This window comes from Amborella trichopoda, chromosome 7 (genome assembly GCF_054954075.1).
Source record: "Amborella trichopoda isolate Santa Cruz 75 chromosome 7, AtrichopodaSantaCruz75HAP2 v2.0, whole genome shotgun sequence".
NCBI classification, from domain to species: Eukaryota; Viridiplantae; Streptophyta; class Magnoliopsida; order Amborellales; family Amborellaceae; genus Amborella; species Amborella trichopoda.
Genome location: NC_142342.1, coordinates 29,995,423 through 30,006,284, shown reverse-complemented (window position 1 = coordinate 30,006,284; position 10,862 = coordinate 29,995,423). Strand labels below are relative to the sequence as shown.

At 35.7% G+C, this 10,862-nt stretch overlaps 1 long non-coding RNA gene across 1 annotated transcript; it reads left to right on the top strand.

Annotated features, from left to right (window-relative positions):
• Positions 1-5,306: 5,306 nt before the first annotated feature.
• On the top strand, positions 5,307-9,211 carry LOC110007663 (uncharacterized). The gene is made up of 2 exons (XR_002281724.2): positions 5,307-7,505; positions 8,898-9,211. It is a non-coding gene; the product is annotated as an uncharacterized LOC110007663 (long non-coding RNA).
• The last annotated feature ends 1,651 nt before the right edge of the window (positions 9,212-10,862 follow it).

The following is a 10,862-nucleotide window of genomic DNA, read 5'->3' as shown; positions in this document are numbered from 1 at the left end:
GGAATTGGTTTGCCTATAACAATTTTCGATTTAGAATTGCTTGAACCGGCCGGTTCACGATATATTTTGGGAATCTATAACGACTTTCGATTTAGATTAGGCAATTTTGATCTGAATTGGTTTGCCTATAACAATTTTCGATTTAGATTGGGCAATTTTGAATTGAATAAATGATTTTTCGAAACCTTATATATTGGTTCACCTATAATACTTTTTTATTTAGATTGGGTCATTTTGATATGAATAAATGATTTTCAAAACCTTATAAACCTTTAGTTTTGCCTGCGTTTAAAAAATCCGTGATTTGGACCGAGTGATTCAGATCAGGAATTGTCGAAGCGGGTCCGCTTCCCATCATATATTGGGAACCGGCTGGTCCATCTTGAGTCGACCGAATATCTGAAAAAATCGGCTTATGCCAAAAATTGGCCAAATGTCCACACTTTTTATTTTTTTTAATCTAAAAAAAAGTTGTTATCTTTTTATGGGTCCAACAAACTAGCCATACACCGCATTTATTAAAGAGCATACACTACTTGCACCTTCCAATTTTTATTCAATATGTGGGGCCTTTTATATACACTTTTGCTTCACTCAATCTTCGATGTGGGACAAATTAGTCCCCTTTCTGCACCACCGCATTAAAGGAACTTTGACCCAATAAATTTGTCATCATTCAATCTTCTCTCTCTACAAACAATCATTTCTACTAAAATTTTATCTCTCTACAAACAATCAATTCCACTAAAGTTCTCTCTCTCTACTAACAACTTCTTCCATGAAATTTGTTCCACATAGCTTCTTTCAAAAATCAAAACTCTTAAGTTAATAAAATAAAAAAAATTAAAATGAATTAGAGAGATTTATTTTATTGTCATGTTGTATTTTGAATTTTATTTTGACTATAAAATGAATTTAATAGACAACAAATACTCAACATGACACATGTTCTTAGTAGTATCATATTTTTGACGCAATAATGAAAACCCATATATCAATTGCCACTATTTCTTTTAAAAAAATGAAATACTAGATTTTTGAGAAATTACATTGATTATTTGAATTTTTTGGTCTGAGACCTGTCAATTCTCTGATCCAAATAGCCAATCCATCGAGCCAACATGGTTTTTGGGATGGCCGATCCAAGTCACCTATCTGCTTTTTTAGACCTTGGCCAGGACGATCCAAATCGTTTAAAATATCGGAAACTAGCCGGTTCCCCCTATGGACTGGCCGATTCCAATCAATTCTTTGACAAAACCACCCGGTTCTGTCAAAAGACAAGATGGTTCTACTTGAACCAACAATTTAAAAAAATTAGTTTTTTTGGTTAAAGAGAGGGGCGGTGGGCCCCATCACTTCAAAATTACTTTTAATACTTGTCTCAAAATCAAACTCTTTACTCAATCACCTATAATCTCTTTTTACAAAGAAGAGACATCTTCCATTTAAATACACTTAATTGAAAAAATAAGTAAATGCATAAACCCAATAATAACTTTATCTCTCTCACTCTCTATTCTCCACGTACCACTTTTTCAACTCAACATTATCTCTCTCTAACTTCATATCTTATAAAAATAAAGTTTGATATTTTTTTCAACTCTTTCTTATCTCTTTTTTTTTTCCTTACATAGTGCTTATCAGCCCATTAAGAGATAACAACCTCAACACTCATAAAATAGAAACTATATCTTTATAAAAATCTATCATAACCAATTCCTATAAGAGAATTTACTATTCTACTTTTTAAATCTCTACAACTAAAGGGCTTGTTTGGGTACCTAGATTAGACTCTCCAATAGAAGAATTTTTAGGTTTTCGGCCCTGCTTGAGTGTTTTGTTAGCACAACTCCACGCTGATAAGATAGTTTGACGGAGAAGCCAATTGGGTGAGTGTGGCCATTAAAGGCCTTATGAATGCTTGTAACAAACATTTCGATATAAATGGAATATGAACTCAGTGGGAGTGTGGTACCTCATGGACTACACTAAACAAATGATGTTTGCTGATACCGGACTGAGATTGACGAGCTAGGCCAGCCGGTTGGGAAAATTTATGTTACATTGGTATAGAAAACTATCCGATAAGCGTTCTAATAGGTCATCCCGTGATGAAGTCGGAGTACGCCCGAATGAGTGAGCCGAGAGACTGTGTGATTCTTATGTGTAATAGTGGCCTTAAGAAAGGGGGGTCAAAGCCTCATTTGCGAGCCGTCACACGTCTTGTATATATGATAATCCTTTCGAGAAAGCAAACCACCTTTCATAGTGAAGCTTATGCATATGCTAGAGATACCACTATGTGTCATAGGAGCTATCATCAGGTCTAAGTGACCTTGGTACGTCTTTAGGAGAGAACATGAAATCCACAAACTGGGATTACGACCCTTTAGTTCATCTGCAAAACTTTGGTGACCCCGTAATGCGCTCTTGCATGGACTGTGGGTCATGGGAAACACTAGTTCGGTTTGATAAAGCAAGTGTGGACCGTAGTCCACAGTTGAAGGTGGAGTGCCCCAACGTTTATCTATTTAATTCTTAGACTATATGGATTATTTTCCCATCTAATGAATTTAATTATATTTGTTTTAATGATATATAATTTTTAGAATTATTATTTGAATTTTTCTAGATCTTTGGATATTTTATTTATCAAATTTGGATTTGTAAAAATAGAGATATTTATGTAATTATTCATATTGGATTTTGTGAATTTCTAAAAATCTATCCACTATGAATTTTTAAAAATCATATAATTTTTACTTAATTTATTTGCTTGGAAAGCCCAATAAGCATATGGGTCCACCATTGCATGTGGATGGGCCCCATGAAGTACCACCTAGGGTGGCACACCCTACCATAATGAAACTTTCCATGTGTTAGTTCAAGCTTTGACTTGAAGAGAAAGCTTTGAAGTGTTTTGAAAAGATTTTTCCTTGAGGAAGCTTTCAAACGATTTTTGGAAAGTATGAGGAGGCTTATACATAATTTTGGTAAGCACTATATTATGAATGGAATTATTTTATTTAATTTTTATTGATGGAAAAATGGTTTAGGAATAGGGGATAAAGGTTCTAGTACCTTCCCTGATGTTGATGACCCATGTATTGAATAAAAGGCTCAAATCTCTCACCCCACTGTTATATGTTATTTTTGACATACTTTACATCCCTGGTATAAATAAGAAAAGAGCAATTAACAACCTGGTCCTGCCGGTACCCAAGACACCGCTAGAACCAATGGAATACTGCAAAATAAGCCTAAAATTGGGCAACCTTGAAAAAAATATAAAAAGGGTAATTTGGGATAGCCTAAGGACACTTGCACACATTCAGATAAGTTTTGTCCTGATCAAGGAGAAATTTGGTTCTCAAATACCAGTTCCTATCATGACGAAAAGAGACCTTATAACTATAGCCCTAGGCTAAGGGCTTCAAACCAATACCATATCACTTCCATTGCGTCCAGAACGCCAAAAAACCTCCAGGGACCAAATTTGGGCTCAATCGGATCTCCCACGAACATTCTGGCCCAAATTACCACAAATGGGTAGGTTTTACACTATTGCAGAACGACCTCACCAAATCAGTTTTCAATCATGGAGATTGTGTTTTCACATCTTGAGACGATCTGCAAGCACCCACAGGTCGCTCGTTTGAATTCATAACAAACTCAAATTCGGATACAAGCTAGGTCTCGATGACCCAATCATTTTTACATATGGCACGTGCCATGATGTGATCTAGAATCCAAGCTTTTCTAGAGAGAAGATGAGCCTGAAATCATAGAAATCAGAGTTTTGAAAGAAAGACATCTCAAACTTCGTGAAGCGATAACTTGAGATCCGTACATCAAATCATCACAAAGTCGGGTCCAATGCGTCCGCATCACGAAGGGCTACAACTGGTACAATTTTTGCACTCAATCTAAGGTCGGCTGACACAAATTCCAAGGTTAAGAAGACAAGATTTCCCAATCACCATAATCCCTTTTTTCGGCGACCTCCCGAATTAAGAAATACTTCAAGCAAGAACAAAATTGGACAAAATTTGGTGCTAAGCAATTGTGACAGTCTCCTCTTTAATTTGCAATTAAAATAAAGACTCAGAGCACCATGGAGCGCATTGCATTGATGGCCAAAGTTCACAACCCAACCAAATTTTTACCCCTCGGGAAAAGTTTGTCTTAATACAATTAAAAGACATCAAAATTTTCAGAATCAAGCAAGCATCAAGCCTATGATGATGGATCGTCTGAACCATTGCTACAAGCATCTGAAAATGCTCCCACTATCTAGCAATGACGAAAGACCCCTCAGAAAGGGATGATTTTGTCATTAACACAAAAGGTTTAAGGGGCATTTTGGTCATTATTCTTAAATTCGGGATTTTATTGTAATTTTTAATCATAATGTAGCTTAGTTTTGAGCATCCATCCCTATTTGGTGGATCCTCTATATAAACAAGCGTGTTCACACCCACAAACGTGCAACGCACGTAGATCCTACTATAAAAAATGATTGATCCCTACCCAAATCTTTACACCTTATCTCTTACACTTAATTCACATCTCTCTCTCACACACATCCTAAAAAAGGGGGCACACCTCACTTATAATATATATATATCTCTCAAGATAGTTATTCTCTCTCCCTCAAGAGACCCAAAGGGGCACACCCCACTCTCTCATCTTTAATCTCTCTCATGGTGGTTCTCTCAACTCTTTCATCTTTCTTTGGGCTTTTATACTATAGGGTTGTGGTAGAAAAGATAAACATCTCTATCAAACTAAATTGCTAAGGGGATTCATTAAGGGTTTGAGATTTGTGATAAAAGAGTTCATTGTTTCACGGTTTGGCCTAAACTTGCTTTCCCGGTTGAGATTGAATGTTGATCATTGATCCCGCGCCATCGAATGGTGGTGACTCGGTGTGAGATGTAATAAGTTCGATAGAGGTAATCTCTACCACTCTCTTTTTGTTTCTTGTCATATTTAATTATATTATTTTATATTCCCAAACATAAGAATTGTAGATATTTTCTTTGTTTAAAGAAAATTGGTTTAGTGGAATCAAGGTTTTAAAGATATTAGATTTGTTAGTTTTATTTTCTTTGAAGCAAGAGTTATTATAATAAGACTACTTGTAAGTGATATTTGCCAAAAGAAAAAACAAAAAAAAAAAATATAAAAAAAATAAAAATAAAAATATATATCGCCCGATAAGATCACATTAGTCTTTTTTTTCGAATCCAACCCATGTTTTGCCTTAAAAAATGGGTATAACCTTATGCCACCCAAAATGGTGGAGTAAGCGAATCCATAAAAATTTGGATTACTCTTGTCCCCACCACAGAGCGAAAATTTACAAAAGGTTTTCTTTTTCATGTCCGCATAAGGATTCATCAGCCCCTGAACCGTAGCACTGTCACTATCTCCCGTCCCTGCTGAAGCTCCAATAGGCCCTGAATCCTAGCCCTGTGACCATCGTCCATCCTTGAAGCACCACTCCATCTCCCTGTTGAAGATCCGTCATTCCTACCAAAGCACGACTCCATCGTTCACTACAAGGAAGTTCATTTCTATCTCTAGTAGCAGCCATCTCTCTCTCTCTCTCTCTCTCTCTTTCATTTTGCCCATAGCTGTCCATCTCTCTATCCTCTGTACGAGCAGAGGAAACACTAAAAAAAGACGATATTTACGCAAGACCTATCTCCCTTTGATTTCATACTTTCTCTTATTTTCTCTCTTATTTTCTATGTTTTCTACAAAACTCTGTCTCTTTGTATTCCTCACTCTTTGTACATTTTTTCGAGATTAACAAGGTAGATGGATTGATTTCCACCTACCTTGTGGATTGATTTCCTATAGTGATAAATTCATTATAGGATATATTATGCACATCTGGATATACATTTGTGTAAATATTTTTCAATTTTTCTATCTATTACTTCAGAATCTTGTGCCACATAGGTTTGTGTTACTTTCTAAATGCAAATCCCTAATCAGCGTGATGCCAATAATTGGATTTGTATTTAAATCCCTTTTAGTTTATCTTTGTTTAAGAAATATTAACAGATGGTTCTTTTCCTTTTCCATGAATTTCCTATCATTTAGCTTATCAAAGAAATGTCTATATGTGGTATGGTACCTTTCACAACATAATTCCTTTTTTGTCTGATATATTTACCCATTGCACAATTACCTTTAAATTAGCATGGTTATTGGGTGTTAGTTATGTTTTTGGAGATTGAATTTAATGCTTATGGGTGGTCAGTTATGATATGGGAGCTTTAATTTGATATTTAACTATTTGAGGGACCCCTACTTTGTATTTTTATTTGGATGAACTCGGTCATGATTTACGTGAATAATGTTTGATGGAACCCAGTTCTTAAAAATTTTTAGGGGGGTTTTATTATGATTTGGGAGATTAAATTTGTTTTTTATTGGGTGGTTTTGTTATGATTTTGGAGCTTGCATTTTGATGATTGTTGAATGTTTGAATCCAGTATTTTTTTTTTTTTTTGTGGTGGCTTTGGTTTATGATTGTGAAATTGAAATTGATGTTAGTTGAATCTTTGGTGTGTATTCCAATTTTTACTGTTTTTTTAGTGTTTTCACTCTAGTAGAGATATTGAACCTATCAACACAATCACATCAATCTAGGGAAGAGATAATGTTCTATATTTCATTTGGTTTTTTGAGAAATCCAATTAGGCATAAAATATTTTAAAGATCCATGTCAAAGGTGGGTTGGATTTTACCCTTTCATTACAAAATCACCATCATCAGCCATGGAAAGACTTTGTCCTTTAGAATAAAATTCAATCACAAAAAGACGAAAGAGATGCATAATCGTATGGGCTCCAAAAGCTTTTGCAATTGAAGGAAGGATATTTTCAGGTTTCCCATGTTGTATGAGCAAATTGAGTCCCCTCTTCATCAGATTCTTTGTTAAGTTGGCTAGGCAATCTATCAGAAATTGGGTGCGTAAAGCTGCAAAAGAGAATTGCAAAGAATGCCATGATTAAAATCATAAGAAAGACATCAAGCAAAATTCAATTTTGTTGTTCCTCACTCTCTTTCGCTAATCACTAAAAAGGCATGCCTATTGTTGCCTTGTACCTTGTTGAAATATAATGTTTTAATACATTATGAATTACATTTATGGAGATATATGAATTGAACCATTTATGGAGATGTATGAATTGAACTTCTATGATTGAATACCATAAGCTTATATGCAATATCAAAGGAAAGGACAATGAGCTTTTACAATGGAAAAACATAGAAAATTCTTTCTGTTTTTTTCTTTTTTTTATGGTCTTATCACGTTTATCTAGTGCTTGAAGTTATGTGTTGATAGTATATGTGTTATTATTGTTTGTAGTTTAAAAGATAAATATCTTTGTTTTTATAGAAATCGGGGAGTAGATATCATCTGTGGCCTACAAAATGGAGGAAATTGACGAACGCGAGGGGAAGAGGAAGATGATAGAGAGGTACGCTGTTCACACTGCAACTCTATGTGTGGTCAGTGTAGCTCTCATTGCTTGTAATAATAGAAAAAATGGTCACATATGTTGGTCATTGGGTACCAATACCACATCGAGATAATTAATAAAGGAGAGGTGGATTGTCGGGACCAAATTCGTATGAGTAGGACAACGTTTTTCACCTTACGAGATATTCTCAGGAAAAGGGGAAAGATGAATGACCCGAAATATAAATATTACTAGATGAACAACTAGTGATGTTCCTACATACCCTGAAGCATAACTTGAAGAACTGCAAGATCCATGAATTTGGCCGTTCGGGAGAGACTGTCAACCGGCATTTCAACTGAGTGTTGGATGTAGGTCATAGGACCTAATACAAATTTCATTAGACCTCCAGAGATGACCATACCATGTGAAATACTTCGTAAAAAAGAGATGTTCCTCCTTTATTTTAAGGTAAGGTTAACATATCCATACATTGTCCATCTACTTAATTAATATATAATCATTTGAACTTCAAACTGCTTGTGCTTTTTCAAATTTTTAAGGATTATATCACAGCAATTGATGGCACTCAAATCCCAGCCATTGTGCCATGTGCACTGCAAGGCACAAATAAAAATCGAAAGGGGCTCATTTCTTAGAATGTCATGGTTGTGTGCTCATTTAATTTGACATTCCAATATGTCCTCGTCGGTTGGGAAGCCTCAACATCATATTCATGATATTGTACTCTTCTTTATTGAATCCTAACCCTCTTCGAGTTCCATCAGGTAAAAATATTTGGACTACAATAGTTGACCTAACATACCTATACATCCATATGATTAGATAATGAATACATAGTTTACGGAAATTCTACCTTGTGGATGCCGGTTACCCAAATACGGTAGGATATCTATTCCCTTATCGTCAAACTCGCTACCACTTTAACGTTTTCCATCGTAGTGGACCAAAGGCCCAAGACTACAATGAACTTTTCAGTGAGAGCTCTTCGAGTTCCATCAGGTAAAAATATTTGGACTACAATAGTTGACCTAACATACCTATACATCCATATGATTAGATAATGAATACATAGTTTACGGAAATTCTACCTTGTGGATGCCGGTTACCCAAATACGGTAGGATATCTATTCCCTTATCGTCAAACTCGCTACCACTTTAACGTTTTCCATCGTAGTGGACCAAAGGCCCAAGACTACAATGAACTTTTCAGTGAGAGATGTTCCTCTACATGAAATGTCATTGAATGGGCCTTTGGTGTCTTGAAAAATCGGTATCCAATCTTAAAAGTTGCGACAATATACCCGTTGAAGACACAAGTGAAGATAGTCATAGTGTGTTTCATCTTGCTTGCACAACTTTATCATGGTTGTTGATGGTGCTCTACAGGAGGATGAGATTGAGGTCAATGTTGAGGAGGACGAGGAGGTACATGTACTGACATTCAAAGGCGGTAGGAGGGGTCAAAATGATAGAGATGAATGGTCGGATTTTCAAGATGAAATCGCGATAAGCATGTGAGAAAAATATAACCACCGTGGTGCCTAGATTATGTTTATTTTCTTTTTTTCTATGAAATATTATGATGAACTATGCCGAAGGGCCTTTACTTGGTTTATGTATGCATCTTTAATTGTTTTTTACTTGTTTATATATGAGGGAGAATGTTTTTTCATTTAGTAATGCTATTTGCACAATTGAAATGCGAGTGGGTGTGAATGAGGTTATGGTATAATACGTATGCAACAACTGAGTCTTGAATGCAATGGTAAATGATATATGTATATTGACGTATGATGTTGGTGTAATACAATGTCATGCATAATACTTTTATTGGATCTACTTGTTGAGATGACACTAGACACTAACAAAACTGTAAAAAGCTATAAACCCCAACAATAGGTCTTATCGAATGGGGGTTTTTAAAACAAATTGGCATGGACTTGAAGGGAAAATTTAAAAAATAAGCTAAAGATGTGGATGATCAACTACTTGATTGTTAAGGAAATTAAAAAACAATGTGGTTTTGGTTGGGATAGTATTAGGCACCACATACTTATTGATGATGAAGTATGGGATGCTCATGTTGAGTTGAGTCATGTGCTTTATGTCCGTTTCTTAGTTTTTTATCATGCCTAAAGTATTAGTTGTAATATGTTCACCCTAATTATGCAAAGCCACCAAGGCTAAAGGGTGGAGAGATAGGCCCTTCCCTTATTATGATGCGCTCAACATAATCATTAGCAACTAAGTTGCTGAAAGATGTGGTGCGAGGATACCATCCATGCTAGCGAAAGAAAGTCAGCAAGAAAGTGAAGCACTTGAAAGACTTGATAATGTCTCAATGAGAGATATAGGTGTCAGTTTCGATGCGGTACCAGATGATGAGGACGGTGCACTTGAGACACCGTTGCAATCAAGTGCATATGGAAGAGTGCCCAAGAGTGGAGTTGCAAGGCCAAAGAAGAAGAGGGCACTACATGACTCCATTGATATGGCAGATGTTGTGTACAATTTAGGTGAGATCTGGACAAACAAACAAAAAATCCACTCACAATTCAGATCAGCGATGCCATATCCTGATCCCAGGCCTCACACCTAGGGTCAAGATGACTACAACAAGGGATACTGTAGACCATGCACATATGACCATTTTGTTCTTAAACATGAGTCAAGAAAATAGAGTTGAGTACATGTATGGTGTGCATCGCATATTAGCATCTGCATAGATGCAGCTTTCTCCTCCTTCCTCTCTTTCTTCATGCTTTTATGCAAGTACTCTTATGACCGTGTTATGGGTTCCTACAGTTTCTATGTGCACTTGTGGTATGTGCACTCTTTTTTAGACAATTGATGATGTGCTGCTATATGTGCACTCGCACTCTTTTATGGACAACTTTGTTAAATGTTGTTTATCTTTCTTAGAAATGGGTTATTGGACAAATACCTTGATGGAAGTGTACATGTCTGTTGAATCTTGGTTGTAGTGATGGATGTGTACTTGTTTGTTGAATGTTGCTTCCCTTGATGTGGTTACCTTGATAGAAATCATCTCATGTTAAATATCCAATAATTGCATGGGCAAGGATTTTTCTAGGACTTTAATTTAGTCGATCCATCGTTCTAATGTGTGGCATAATGCTACTATGGTGCTCTGTGCTCTAAACACTAGAAGCCTATATTAATTTCCTTTTTGCTTGATTTATGATATGTTGGATGAATTTATAACTTGTCCATGGATCTTAATAATTTATTTGGTGTTGAAGTTTTTTTTTTTTTTTAATGTCTATTTGGTGCTGAAGTTTTTGAGATAAAATTGATCATAATGTTTCTAAAACAAAAAATCTGTAGTGA